We start from the raw sequence: 14,858 nt of genomic DNA, 5'->3' as shown, positions 1-14,858 counted from the left end.
CTAACATGTGAGGATATTCTTCATCTCATACATACTTGATAACCTGACATGCACTTATCTCTTACCATACTTAGTAGAGAGGGATCTCTCTTTACCAACACTGAATTCGTTTAGGTAATATCATTTGTGCATATGGTGTATTCACTATTTCACAATCCTAACCATTTTTAAAAAATTTTCCCAATTTTTAGATAAATGCCAAGATATGAGTTATCATTAGAATCGAAACAGATCTACAACATTATTCCCCTTTTAAGATCTTATAGTCAAGCCCTGAATGCGATCGCATCAACACAAGCATCACGAAAGGACGTATGACATCATAGCGCAATTGTGTGATTACGCCACAACTATGACGTAAATAAACAGCGGCCATTTTGCTGCTTATTTTTCCACTGCGGCGCCAACATTTTCAAAATGGGACAGTTCATAGGAAACAGGTAAGAATTATAGTACCCAGATCACTGGGCAATTGAACTGCAATGTACAACATGTACAATAAGATCAAAAACGCAGTAGACACATTTAGTTAGCATTCCCAAGGCAATCACCATGAGGCATGTATGACACAGAATTTGCCTTTTTGTAGATTAATGCGCTCAAGAACCATTTGGGAAGGGACCAATATACCTAACCACACTCCATTGGGAGTTGACACCAACTGCTGGCTTAGGGGGTAAGAACCTTCATCTTAAGTAAGCACCACTGGTTGCATTACAACATTATAAAAATTTATAGCAATATAAAACAACAGCTCCCTTATCAATTCAACAGGAGGCAGGAGAGACAGCACACTGTGGGAAATGGTCCAGAAGCGCCTAGTTTGAACAACCACAATTGTTATATACCACCACGAAGGTCATACCATCCAGGCAACTGAGAGGGATGATTAACAGACAGAGAAATCTGAGCTTGAGAACGGTTAACCCCACAGGATTACCGATCAGGTAATTTAAGGAGTTATATATAGACACAAACCTACTGATTTTTAACACCCGTGAATGGATTGTTATTAACTGGATATTTCTGGATGGTAGTATAGTTACTTCACATTTTCATGTTTTTGGAAGCATTTTTAGCTCACTAAAGAAAAAGTTGCACAGAATAGGAAGGAATACAGGTAATTATGAGATACAGAATCATGACAGAAATAATTACTCTACCATTGATGAAAGTATTCTAAGATAGGAATCATTGAAATTGTGATTACTTACTGTAGATTGGATACCTGCATTAATGGAGAGTAGACAACTCCTGAATCAGGGGACAAACACACCCCGAAACACGTAGAGATACAAGTCAAGGATTGGACATTCTATAAGAAATTGCTCTCTAGAGTTATTATTGAATGTAACATCACATGATACCCAAGACTTGTAATTGTCTATTCAACTGTGAAAAATTGAGAGAAATGAAGTAGTGTTAGATGGTTATCACAAAATGAATGATTATGTGTCAGAAAACGGTAACAGATTGATGAATTTACAGATGAAGATTTGCTGATATATATACTTGATCATATGTTTTACTAAAAAACTTCTTTACAAGACAACCTGTGTACGAACTATCCTATTACTGAACTTTACATTTACCAATTGAGGTAATTACTATTTGATTGTCTATACAATAGATATTGGGTGTGCAGGGGAGGAGAGAGATCCACAAGAGTGTGGACATCTGTTTTTTTGAGATCTGATACCTTTATGACCTGCATGCCTCAGCACTTGCCACTGGCTACTAATAATTGACTCTTGGGGAGTACGTAATTGTGTGCAGTGTGTATGTGGAGAACTGAAGGAGCAAGTGACTTGCAACTTGACATTTTTTCCTGCGACTAGTGTTGGGCCCACTTTAAAGACCCCAATTTTGTAATCCTTTGCTGCTTGGCACTGGACCATTTATCTATTATTTGGGGGCCATCTTACATTCCTTAATACCTCTGGGAGCCAGTTAGAGGCATGGGCTATTGGTTCATTGCCCTCTGTGTCTGAGAGTAGGCTGCTTAATCCAATTTGGCTGTACATTGTTCTCACAGTAATTCCCTCGAGTCACTGTCTATAATTCCTTGCCCATCTATTTCATCACTGGGACTATCTGGGAAGACAGCTCAAATTGTATAGTTTTTCTGTTCCAGTCCCAATTCTAGATTTCAGTTGGGCCACTTTCTATTCAGTCTATTGGATTTAAAGGAGGCTTGATACCGTTTCCAATATGGCACAACACTGCCATGACAGTGTAAAGAAGATGACAATGACCTGGATGTGATTTATTCAGCTTGGTGTCAGGGACTTTATGGTGAAAAAATGCCTAAAATAATGTATACAGTGCAAGGCCTTCCAGGCAGAGCAAGAGAAATGTGATTTAAAGATAGTAATTTATTGCATTTTACTGTTGCCATATTTAGATAGAAAGCTATTACAAAGTACTTAGAAACACAAGCAGGGGGGGCGTGGCCTGGAGCGCCAGCGATGTGGCTGCTCCTGTAACGGCCTCCATATGAAGACCGCAACTCCATCGAAATAAACTAGGTTCGCCGCCGTGGATCGAGCTGGTGAAGCTCTCCAGATGCAACGGACAGTCCTGTGCACCACCAGCGAGAAGGTGAACCGCTAACACGGAGTCCATCACCAGTGAAGCAGCGTTGAAGTAATGAAGCTCAGCAACAATCGGTGAGCCAAGATGGTGGTCTGTCCATGCAGAACAAGACAGAGGAGGCGCTCGCCCTGAAAACGCCAATGAAGTGGATCGTGTCCAGCATAGCCCCAACAACGCCTGTAGGCCGACACTTGCCCTGGTAGTTGGTGGGACCCCCAGGCCAATGGTTCTCACTGCCCATAACACCATCGGAGCCCTGCAGACGGTGTGGGCTCATGAGGAGCTCCCCCGCCTCACTGCAGGGGAGCAACACGGCTGTAACGCGCAGCAGATACAGCAGTCTCCCGGCGGGCACACAAGCCCAAGGCCCCATCAAAAGCCCATCTACCCAAAGGGGGGTTGTCGGCCTCAAGACCCGGCCAGGCAGAGCATACGAGTGGCATCCGCAGAGCCGACACTCACGCCATGAAGATCCCTGCAGTTGTGGGCGGCACAGGACACGCAGGCCCCAATTCCATCGGCCCTCTACATGCAAAATAGGAGCGGTGAAAGCGCCCTCCCTGATCTGAGCTATGCTGAAGAAACATTTCTCTGGTCATCCGAAGCTGCGCTTCAGCAAGATGCCCTGCTCAGCATCAATCCATCGGTCTGTGGACTGGTGGCCCCGCTGATAGAAGGCTTCAACGGGTTAGGGGCGGCTGTCTGCATCAATTACGCATTCAGGATCTGCAACCCCCCAGTCTCAAACTCCCCAGCCACACGACACCATCAGGGTGGTCACTGAAGGGTGGCCCCCCGACTCGCTACAGCAGGAACTATGGCCGGCTCATTGAGGAAGCAGACCAATGCACCACCAATAGCACCACAAGACTGGATCAGTACAGAAAAATGCTAAAAAGGGGGACACCACAAAATAGGAAGCAGTGCAGACAACACCCTGAAGATAAATTAGAATGCCACACAACAAAAACACTCCAGTAGAGGGTGCCTTAAGGAGATACCCAAAAGAGGTTCCAGAAAGGGACTCCGCTCCCTACAGTGGACCCAACAACACACCCAGGGATCACAACAATGGCAAAACACCATAAGCCCCCAAAAAGCGCTGATATCTCCACAATGTTGCTTCTGCCAGACAAGGGAAAGAAAGCAGAGCCCACCAAACCTGCACCTCCGGAAATCATGAGCCAAATGGCCACTAAAGATGACATCCAGGCCTTGATGCTGGACATTAAAACAGAATTTCGATCATGCATGTCAGCGCTCACTACCAAGCTGGAACAGACCGACCCAAAAGAGGTTCCAGAAAGGGACTTGGTACTGGGCACCAGAAAAGTGAATAAAGGGGGTGTGGGGGGGGTATCACCCTGAATCCATATTGGAGAGCAGCACGAAGGTGGAGCCCCGGAGCAGGGCATCGGAAGTAGGAAAAGAAACGCGAGCGAGTATCCCATCGCCCCCTCATCAGCTCCCTACAGCGGACCCAACAACACGCCCCAGGATCACAACAATGGCGAAACACCTTAAGGCACCAAAAAGCGCTGATATCTCCACAATGTTGCTTCTGCCAGTAAAGGGAAAGAAACCAGAGCCCACCAAACCTGCACCTCCAGCATCTCCGGAAAGCACCGGCCAACTGGCCGCTAAAAACGACATCTAGGCCTTTATGCTGGATATTAAAACAGAATTTCAATCATGCATGTCAGAGCGCACTACCAAGCTGGAGCAGACCAACCAAAGAGTGCTGGAGGTAGAACAGAGAGTGGGGGAAATCGAGGACCTAACCCCGGAACATGCAACTACCCTCCTGGCAGTGCAACATCAGATCCAATACTTAACAGACAGGAACAAGATCCTGGAATATAAAAAGGAGGATCTAGAAAACAGGACCCGTCAGGACAACCTACACATACGTGGAGCCCCCTCCTCGGTTCCGGACCAAAACCTAGCGGAGTACGTGGGTAATCTGTTCCAGTCTCTGCTGCCGCTGCTCGAAGAATCCCAGCTCATATTAGACCGCGCTCACAGATTGCATCCGCGTCGAGGAGTGGAATCGGATTCCCCCCAGGTGTGATCAACCGGGTTCACTTTTATACGACTAAAGAAACAATCCTGGTGATAGGTCGATCACAAGACGAACTGTCATTCCAGGGAGCCCCCTTGCAGATCTTGCAGGAGCTGGCCATGGCAACGATACAGAAGCGGAGGGCCCTGAAGCCACTGACTACATTCCTCTGTGGTCAAAACATCATGCATCGCTGGCTCTTCCCAACAGCGTTGCAATTCTCCTACAAAGGGGTTCCACAAATAATTGGCCACTTGGAGGATGCAAGAATGATCTTACACCCTATTTTCCCAGAGAACGAAGCCAGCGCTTCCTTGACCTCCCCAGACAGCAGGGCAGATGACCTCCCACCTAAACTGAGACAGACAGCCTGGTCAAAAGTTCAGAACAGCCAAAGGGCCAAAGAGTAAGATGACCAGCCTACAGGTACCAATTACCCAAGCACAGAAGAACATTAAGAAAACAACGCCTAGCCCCAAGATCATTTGGTGGCCCCCAGCTACAAACCCAAAGACCGCCGTAAACTAAGGAACCATCAATAACTTGACAACTGTAGCAGGCTTCACACGTTCCATGCCCAACTCCAAGGTGGATGTCATCGATAAACCCTTGGAGTCCACTGTTACCAGTTTGGTTAAAGTTTGCCAGGCATTGCTGACAGGAAATGGTTGGTACCCTGCCAGTTTGCCATTACAGCTTCCCGTTGGGAGCTTAAGTTAAAACCCCGGTTGCACAGCGGAACCAGAATTTTGGACACCATGAATAACTGAGCGGCACCCAGGAACCCCCCCCCCACAGCCCTTGCCCACGGAATGTAAGCACCATGGAGGAGGCACCGCCTCACCAGAAGCTGAACTTTATTACTCTGAATGTGAAGGGGCTGTATGCTCCCCCCAAACGGAAGTCAATACTACAACGCCTTCAGTACATGGAAGGCTCAGTGATCATTCTGCAAGAGACACATTTGCTACCAACAGACTTTGTATGCCTTCGACACAGATAATATCCTCTCCAATATGTGGCCTCTAGCGGATCTGAAAAAGGGGGGAATACTTCTAACGAGAGGCCTCCCGTGCAGGATCCTTGAAATACTATGCTGCCCAGAAGGACGATATACAGCAGTCAAAAGTTTTATCTTTGGTCAACTTTATTCTCTTGTTTCAGTTTATGCCCCCAACAATGGGCAAGAAACATTTTACAAAGCCCTGAGTATCAAACTACGTCCCATTGTCGAAGGCCAGATAATCATTGGCAGGGACTTCCTGGGGGTCCTAGACCCCCTGAAGGATAGATCACATCCAAAGTCCCTCAAGAACTTCAAAACTGCCACTGGGATCCTCTGCCTCTTTCGGACAGTGGGAATGGTGGACTCCTGGAGGATTCTGCTCCAAGGAGAGAAAGACGTTTTCTTTTATTCACACATTCACCAAACTTCATCCCGCATGGATCTCCTGCTGACCTCCCTGCAGATTCTCTCCTTTTGTGGATGAGGTAGCCATAGGTACAAAGATTCCGTCAGACCATGCTCCTGTCAAACTCATGCTCCTGTCAAACTAACTCTGGCCGAGCAGACAACCCGGATGCACCTCCTCGCCACCGCTGGAACCTATACTACCCACTTTTAAATGACATACCGCTTAGGGACTTTATAGCATGGGTAATCCAGAACTACTTTCAAGAGAACCCAGCAACAGACACATCCGTGGCTAACACCTGGGATGCTATGAAGGCCGTGGTTAGAGGCAAACTAATTGGCCACAGAGCTGCATTCTTGAAAAGAAAGCAACAAGCCTGCATAGAACTAGAAGAGGATGTCCAAAGGGCTGAGGCCTACCATAAACAGAAGGGCTGAATGCCTAAGGCTCATCGCGTGCTGCAAACAGCCCGGAGGAAACTGGAAGCTCACTATGCAGACGAGACAGCACACATCTTGGCCAAATCCAAGCAAACCTATTACGCTAAAAATAATAAGGCAAATAAACTCTTAGTGAATAGATTGGCCAAGGCAAGGAGCATAAACACTATAAGAGGCCTGCGCAATCCACATTGCAAAGTCCACTACGCTGACCAGGCCAAACTGCAACTGGCAACAGCCCACCTTTCCGAAACAATGTCAGCATCTCCACGGAATAGAGAGGAACAACTAAGCTACCTCTAGAGTGCATTCCTGCCGCTCCTCGAGGGTCCAGACAGAAAGTAACTAGACGCCCCGATCACAGGTGAGGAGGTGGAAGTCGCAATTAAGTCCCTATAGCCCAGAGCCCCAGGCCCGTACGGCTTCACACAGAGGTTCTATAAAGTGTTTCGCCCTCAACTGAATGACCCGCTAACGGCCCTCTTTAATTTCTTTAGCACCACAGGCTCTGTTACCTCTTCCATGCAGGAATCAGTAACCATCCTTCTACTTAAGCCAGGCAAAGACCCTAAGGAAAATGGCTCGTTTAGACCTATCTCTTAGTTAAATATTGACGCTAACATCTACTCAAAAATGTTGGCAACCCGCCTAGCCTTGACCCTCCCTAAACTTATTGACGCAGATCAAACAGGCTTTATAAAAAACAGATCAACTGGAGACAACATTCGTAGAGCCCTCGATCTTATAGACATAGCAACCCAAGACTCGCACAAATTGGCCCTGCTAGCCCTGGACGCCTCTAAAGCCTTTGATAAACTAGAATGGTCCTTCCTTCTGCTTACTCTAGAAACTTTCCACTTTGGCCCAAACTTCTGTAATATGGTGCTAGCCAACTACCAATCTCCGAAAACCCTGCTCTGGGTTAACCATAACTTATCGGACCCAATTCCCCTATCCTGTAGCACCAGACAGCAAAGCCCCCTGTCCCCTCTTATTTTATCTAGTAATGGAGCCTCTCACCCAACGGATTCATCAGAATCCCAACATTTAATGGCTTCCAACTGACACTTCGCACCATAAAATGTCATTGTATGCAGACGATGTATTGCTGTCCATAAGAATATTGTTCCCTCCTTAACTTCTTCCCTCCATGAACTCCACAGGTTTGGAAGGGTCGCAGGGTTCACAATTAACTTTGGGAAATCTGTGGCATTGGGGGTGGGTCTAAATCCGGGGGATCTGGAAGCCCTCGATCCCCTGTATCCATTCAATGGAGCCGGAAATCGATACCTTATCTGGGAGTCCAGATCCCGGCATGCCCAAAAAATGTGTACCCTCTGAATTCCCCCCTTCCCTCTTTAAAGAATTGGAAAGAAACCTTGAACGGTGGTCCTCACAAGAGATCTCTCATTGGGCTAATTACAGCATGCAAAATGAACCTCCTCCCACGGTTCCTTTATGCCTGCGCCTTTCTCCCCATTACGATCTCACTCCCTCCCCCTCCTGCGGATGCAAAGGAAAATGCTCTGGTTTATATGGAGAGGTAAAATAATCAAGAATTCCCCCGGAAGTTCATGATGGGCAATCCTCACCTGCTAGGGGTCCCCAACCTACTTAACTATCAACAAGTGGCCTCACAGTGGGCACATTTCCAAACTTGGTGTATAGGGGATAAATCCCCGAAATGGGTCCAACTGGAACATTCGCGACTCCCGATGCCCCTCCGCTTCCTTCCACAGGTCCTCCTTCAACCCCCGGTTACAGAGGACATGGACTAGGACCTTCACCAAGGCCACCCTTCATATTTGGGACTGGGCTCTAAAATCTAAGGGAATTATGCGTGGCCTAAGGCCAAACTCCCTGATTTTCTAGAACCCGGCCTTCTCCCCAGGGCTTAACCCACCCGAGTTTCAGAAATTGGGTGGCGGGAGGGCTGGAATCCCTAGGGCAGCTCTTTGAAAATGGCCAGCCACACACTTTTGAGAGTTGCAAACAAACCTTTCACTTAACCAAAGCAGACAGATTTTCTTATGCACAGCTTCGACATTGGGATACGCAGCCACAAATCCGTCGGGAAGCCACACGCTCCCCCCCCCCCCCACCTCCCTTGAACTCAGTTTGCAGGGAAGGCCGGCGAAGGGTAGGACCTCTAGTCTTTATAAATTACTCCCGGATGATCTCCTCTCCCTTAGACCCTCATATATGACACAGTGGGAAGTGGACTTGGTGCATTCATTAGACGACCAAGCCTGGGGGGACATTTGTACCAGAGCCCATTCATCTTCCTTCTGCATAACTAATCGGGAATGTGCGTATAAACTGCTCCTCCGTTGATACTACTCCCAATCACGTCTTAATCGGTTTAATCAATCCTTTAGCACCATATGTTGGCGCAATTGCGGACAGCTTGGGTCATACATACATATGTGGTGCATCTGGCACACTGTACAAGCTTTCTGGAACAGATGCATTGCCACCATAAAGGACATCACCCAGGTGACGATTCCCAATAGCCCGGAAGTACACTTACAGGGCATACAAGTCCCGGGATCTTATCCTAGGACGGGGAGGACTGCCAAATTCCTCTTCAAATTACTATTAGCAGCAAGGATTACGATGGCCCGCACATGGAAAACGACTGGGGTCCCCATACTGAACCTGTGGTGGACCAAGCTCTGGGACATTTTGGTGGCGGAGAAGGTTACCGCAGCCAGGGCTCATCTCCTGCATCAGTTCACGGATGTTTGGGCCCCACTTATAGATTATGACCAGAAGTTCCTGGCTCAAACCTACATGCCTCAAGCCGCCGGATGGATCTTACAGGATACCCTTGAACTATCACTGCGTGCCACTGACTGAGGGGGCTGAGGGGAGGCCTTAACGGGTGGACTGAGGGGGGAAGGCAGGACTAGGGGGTCGAAGGGGAAATTAGGGGATGTCTGTTAATTCCCTAAGAAATATTCAGTGACATTAGGATACAATGGATGCTTCTGTCTACACGTTATCTCTGCATGTGCAGCAGTTTTTTTTTTAAAAAAAACACGAGCCTGCCTGAATTTTGTGACTATGGAAAATAATGTTTGAACTACCTTAACTTCTGTAGCTGGACTTCATAATGCAAATATACAGACAGATGTTTTCCCTCCATTCATTGTAAGAACCTCAAATGATGAAGCTGGAATTTCAGTAAAGAACATTGCCACTTTATTAGAGTGCAGTTATTTCCCAAGGAATACAGCAACCCACAAAGTGTATCGGAAATGTGTTTCCCATCTTGAATGTAGTGGAGTGTGAGTTTCCGAGCCCAAAATATACAGCACAGGAAATCTAAAAGTCAATTGTGATATAGAAAATTGCAATATTTAAAGTGACTGTTTTTGTCATTTTGGGCACAAAATAAAATCGCACAAATATGCAATCGCTTTTGCCGAATTATGAGAACTCCTATTGTTTAGTTTCAGTGAAGAGATGCTGAGGTTTCATTAACCAAGAGGATCTGAAACACAGAACAAAACTGAAGCAGCATACAGGATTAATTTCTACTTTGTCCTGCATGTTGAACAGGGAATCTGAGACAATTGTATATTTAAACTTCCAAGAATCACTACTCATACTGAGTACGGTCTTTAGTCCAGTTGGGCCTGTTACGATTATCACTTTTAAAGGTCAGACCAGATGGTTTTTGGCCCACCCCAAACTGCTATCTATAGGAGATAAACCCTATACATGTACTTATGGTATTTACTAATGGACACAGTTACGCTCACCTGGTATCCACGGGGACGCCAGTTGGTCGCTGATGCCCTTCTCAATGGTTCCCTGGTGTGGTTCTCAGTGTCGATGGGATCCCGCCTGGAAAAGAAGACTACGTTAGGAATGGACGACCAAGGTAAGTTTTTCCCTCCTCCCTTGTGAGAACAGCCCCTCCGGGTTCTCTTCTCACCTGGTTACCGGAATTGGTGGGCTCTCCGTCCTGCTCTCTGGGCAGGAGCGCCTTGTCTATGGTGGGCTCGTGCTGTCCAGTTACTTCACTGACTGCGGCCCTAATAATGTCTTTCAGGTAGGTTTTATTGCGAGTTTATGAAGTTGTTACTCTTGCATGCCTTTTCACTGTTCTAAAATGTCTCTTTTTATCTCCCTTAGGTGCGCGGAGTGTCCGCTTGGAGAACTGGGTAGGCTGGTTCTTGCCGGTAAACGATGGCACACAAAAGCGCTATGATGCGGTAAGGAGGCGCTTTGCGTAGCACAGCGATGTCTCGTCTTCACTGACCGGTGCTTTTCTCTTTTTCGTAGGTCGCGGTGTGCTCCAAGCGCGGATGGAGTTCCGGAGCTATGCCGGTCGAAAATCAGCCAGCCAGGTAAGTCTCTAAGCGCTTTGTGGTTGTAAAATCTCTTCTACCTCCTTTAATAATGTCTTTCTCCCTTTTTCAGGTCCTTCGATCCGGGCGGAAAACTCTTCAAACGGAGCTGCCCAGGAGATGCGAGCAGTGAAGGATGGAGATTACAGGTAAGATTCTGCTGCTAACAATGTTCTTTGTTTTTTCTGCAGGTCAGGAATTCGTCGGGCTCTTGAGAAAGCTGGACACTTTGAGCGTCACGTTGCTAGTAGCAAAGTACCGTGAAGCGTGTTGTCTTGTTCGGGTTTGGTTTAAATAGCCACTGCAAAGTAGTCCAGGTAAAGTAGTCCCTAGGCCACCACACCCAAAAACACTACACCGCATAGCTTGGTTCTAGGAATCAAGCTATGTGGATGCCTCCATGTTGGCTGAAAGCTCTAAAAAGTAGTTCCACAAGCAGATGTCTATCTTTGTTTATGAGCCTGGTGCCAAAGGCGCCTGGACTGGCCCCAAGAGGGCCTGAGAAGTGGATGCCGGGCCTTATAAGCGATCCGAGTCCTGATTCCACCTGGCCAATGGGCTTGCCAGTGGGGATCAGGGCTGAGGGTCGTGACAGACACAAGGCTTTAGCTTCAAAGAAAAGCTATCAAATAATTCTATTCACAGACTCATAGCATGAATAGTAATAACTTGAAGAGGGAATATTTAGACACTGTATTGTCACTACCCTCCCATGGAGAGCAGCTGAGACGGTACACCAGAACATTTATTTAACATGAAGAAGATTTCCCTTTAAATGTGCAATCACAAAATTAATCATTGCATCGCCATGCAACGTTCGATTGACTCCTAATTAGGACACTTTGTAGATACCCATCAGACTCTTTTATTCTTTTAAATGATCAGAATGTAAGGAACAAGTTACTTACCTGTAACTGTTGTTCTCCAGCATGGGTCTGGCATGGATTCACATGCTCATGAATATTCCCCGTCGTCAGGCTGGGAATCCTCGGTAAAGAAAAAACCAGTATCAGTTTCGTTTCTGATCTGTCTTTCGTAATAATAACCAATCACTGGTCTCTGCGTCATACTGACCACAGCCAATGACTGCCCTCTACCTAAGCACCGCCTCTGGCAGCCATCTTCAGATTTGGAAGCACGTGAAGTGGCAGTATGACCAAGTGAAGAGCCGCAGAGGGGTAGGCGGGAGGGTTCGCATGTGAATCCATGCCAGACCCATGCTGGAGAACAACAGTTACAGGTAAGTAACTTGTTCCTTCTCCAGCATGGGGTCTGGCATGGATTCACATGCTCATGAATAAAGAATACATAGCAGTACACACATGCACAACCACGGGAGGTGGCAAAGGCTCAACATTAAGCATTACATCAAACCCAACATTAAGCATCTTACCTCCTCACCAGGCTCACCTTAGGCGAACAGGTTGCGCAGCACTGCTTGGCCGACCCTGGACTCCTCCCTGGAATCCCGATCGACGCAGTAGAATTTCGTGAAGGTGTGCGTCGACCTCCACGTAGCAGCCCTGCATATGTCCAGCAGGGACACACCAGAAAGGAACGCCGTGGTGGCTGCGATCGCTCTGGTGGAATGGGCTCTCGGACGGCCAGGCAGCGGTCGGTTTGCCAACCGATGACAGTACATGATACAGCCAGAGAGCCATCTGGAAATGGAAGCCTTCGAGAGAGCCTTCCCCTGATTGACAGGTCCAAAATTCACAAAGAGTTGTGACGTCTTCCGAAAACACTTCGTGCGGTCCACGTAGAACTTCAGCGCTCTAGCCACATCCAGCGAGTGCAAAGTCCTCTCAGCCGGCGACGAAGGCGACGGGAAGAACACAGGCAACACCAAGGGTTCGTTGAGATGGAAGTCCGACGGTACCTTGGGCATGAAGGAGGGGTGCGTCCTGAGCACTACCCTTGTGTCGTGAAAAGTCAAGTACGGGGCCTTGCAGGAAAGGGCCTGGATCTCTCCCACCCGTCGTGCGGAGGTGATGGCCACAAGAAACGCTGTTTTCCACGACAGAAACTTCAACGGGGCCGAGTGCAGAGGCTCGAACGGAGGTCCCATGAGCTTGGTCAGCACCACGTTGAGCTCCCACGCCGGGGCCGGAGCCTTCACCGGCGGGAACGATCTGAACAGTCCCTTCATGAACTCTTTCACCAGACGATGAGACCACAAGGACGTCCGGCCCGTGGTTCTGGTGTATCGGGAGATCGCAGCAAGATGAATCTTGGACGCGTGTGCCAGTCCAGCTTTGGCCAGCGTCAGCAGGTACGGCAGTACCTGGGGAGCCGTAATCCGTAGAGGGTTAATCTTCTGTGCGTGGCACCAGACAGGGAACCTCTTCCATTTGTGTCTGTAGCATTTAAGAGTCGAGGACGCCCTGGCCTTTGCAAGAACCTCTCTGCAGTCGGCCGGTATGTCGTATCCTCCAAACTCTAGCGCTGCAGGAGCCAGGCCTGCAAGTTCAGCGATTTCGGGTCATGGTGGAGGATGGCGCCTCCTTCCCTGGAGAGTAGATCCGCGTCCACCGGCAGCTTGATTGGCGGGGACGCTGATAAGTCCAGAAGGTCCGGGAACCATATCTGCCTCGGCCACGCAGGTGCAACGAGGATCATCCTGCACCGTGACCTCTTGAGCTGGTTGACGAGCCGGATTAGCAGTGGCAAAGGAGGGAACGCGTAGAGGAACAGGCCCTCCCAGGGGAACGAGAAAGCATTGCCCATGCTCCTTGCCTGGGGAAACCTGCTGGCGAACCTCCGGCACTTGGAGTTCGTCGCCGTCGCGAACAGGTCGATCTGGGGTGTGCCCCACCGTCGGAAGAGGCGATCCACTAGATCCTGCCGTAGTTCCCACTCGTGGCACGAGCGCAGCTCCCTGCTGAGTGAGTCGGCAATGGTGTTTTTTTTCCCCTGCCAGATGAAACGGCACCAGAAACACCCTTTGGGCGACGGCCCAATGCCACAGGTCCTGCGCCTCCTTGGAAAGTGCTGGGGACCTGGTTCCGCCCTGTTTCCTGATGTAAAACATGGTGGTGGTGTTGTCGGTGAAGATCCTCACCACCTTGCCCTTGAGGGACGGAAGGAAGGACCTGAGGGCCCAGAACACTGCACGGAGCTCCAGGACGTTGATATGGAGGGACTTCTGCGTCGGGAGCCAAAGGCCTCTCGCGTGCAGATATTCGGTGTGCGCTCCCCGCCCTTCCAGGGAGGCATCCGTGGTCACTGTCTCCTGGTGGTCTGGAAGTCCATGCCCGCCGTCAGATGCGTGCGGGTGCCCCACCACCGGACCGCTCGGCGGAAACTCTCGTCGAGTGTGATCCTCTCCTCGAAGCCGCCCGTCATTTGGATCCAGCGCGCGTCCAGGAACTCCTGTAACGGGCGCATCCGGAGCCTGCACATGGGAATGAGGTAGATGCAAGAAGACATCATTCCGAGGAGGGACTTGATGGACCTCACCTTGGCCGCGTCGGAAACCAACATCCGCTGTACCTTGCCCAGGATGGACCTGGTCCTTTCCTCCGACGGGGAGGCCAGAAGGGACACTGTGTCGAGCTTCGCTCCCAGAAACAGTGCGTTTTGCGCGGGTACCAGGTGGGACTTGGCGTAGTTCACAGAGAATCCCAGGTCCGTGAGAAGTTGGATGGTCCTTGCCGTGTGCTCCACGGCGAGCTCCCTCGTCTTGGCTCGGATGAGCCAGTCGTCTAGGTAGGGGTAGACGTGGATCCCCTCGCGGCGCAGCTGCGCCGCCACCGGTGCAAGGCACTTGGTAAATACCCTGGGTGCCGACCGTAGTCCGAAGGGGAGGGCTTTGAACTGGTAGTGACGCCCTTGGACCACAAACCTGAAGAATTTTCGGTGCCCCTTTAGGATGGGAATATGGAAGTAGGCATCCTCCAAATCCAACGACGACAGGAAGTCTCCTTCCTCCAGCTGACCCAGGACGTGCTGGTGGATGACCATCCGGAACTTCTGCGCCTTGATGAAC

The 14,858-nt window shown here is 49.1% G+C and overlaps 1 protein-coding gene across 1 annotated transcript in view; it reads right to left on the bottom strand.

Moving 5' to 3' along the window:
* KANSL1 (KAT8 regulatory NSL complex subunit 1) overlaps positions 1-14,858 on the bottom strand; it is a 1,100,309-nt gene that overhangs the window by 769,991 nt on the left and 315,460 nt on the right. The gene's annotated exons all lie outside the window — the stretch shown is intronic.

The sequence above is a fragment of the Ambystoma mexicanum genome, chromosome 13 (assembly GCF_040938575.1).
Source record: "Ambystoma mexicanum isolate Mex_15411 chromosome 13, UKY_AmexF1_1, whole genome shotgun sequence".
NCBI classification, from domain to species: domain Eukaryota; kingdom Metazoa; phylum Chordata; class Amphibia; order Caudata; family Ambystomatidae; genus Ambystoma; species Ambystoma mexicanum.
The sequence above is the reverse complement of the archived record's forward strand: the minus strand, read 5'-3'. Positions and strand labels throughout refer to the sequence as shown.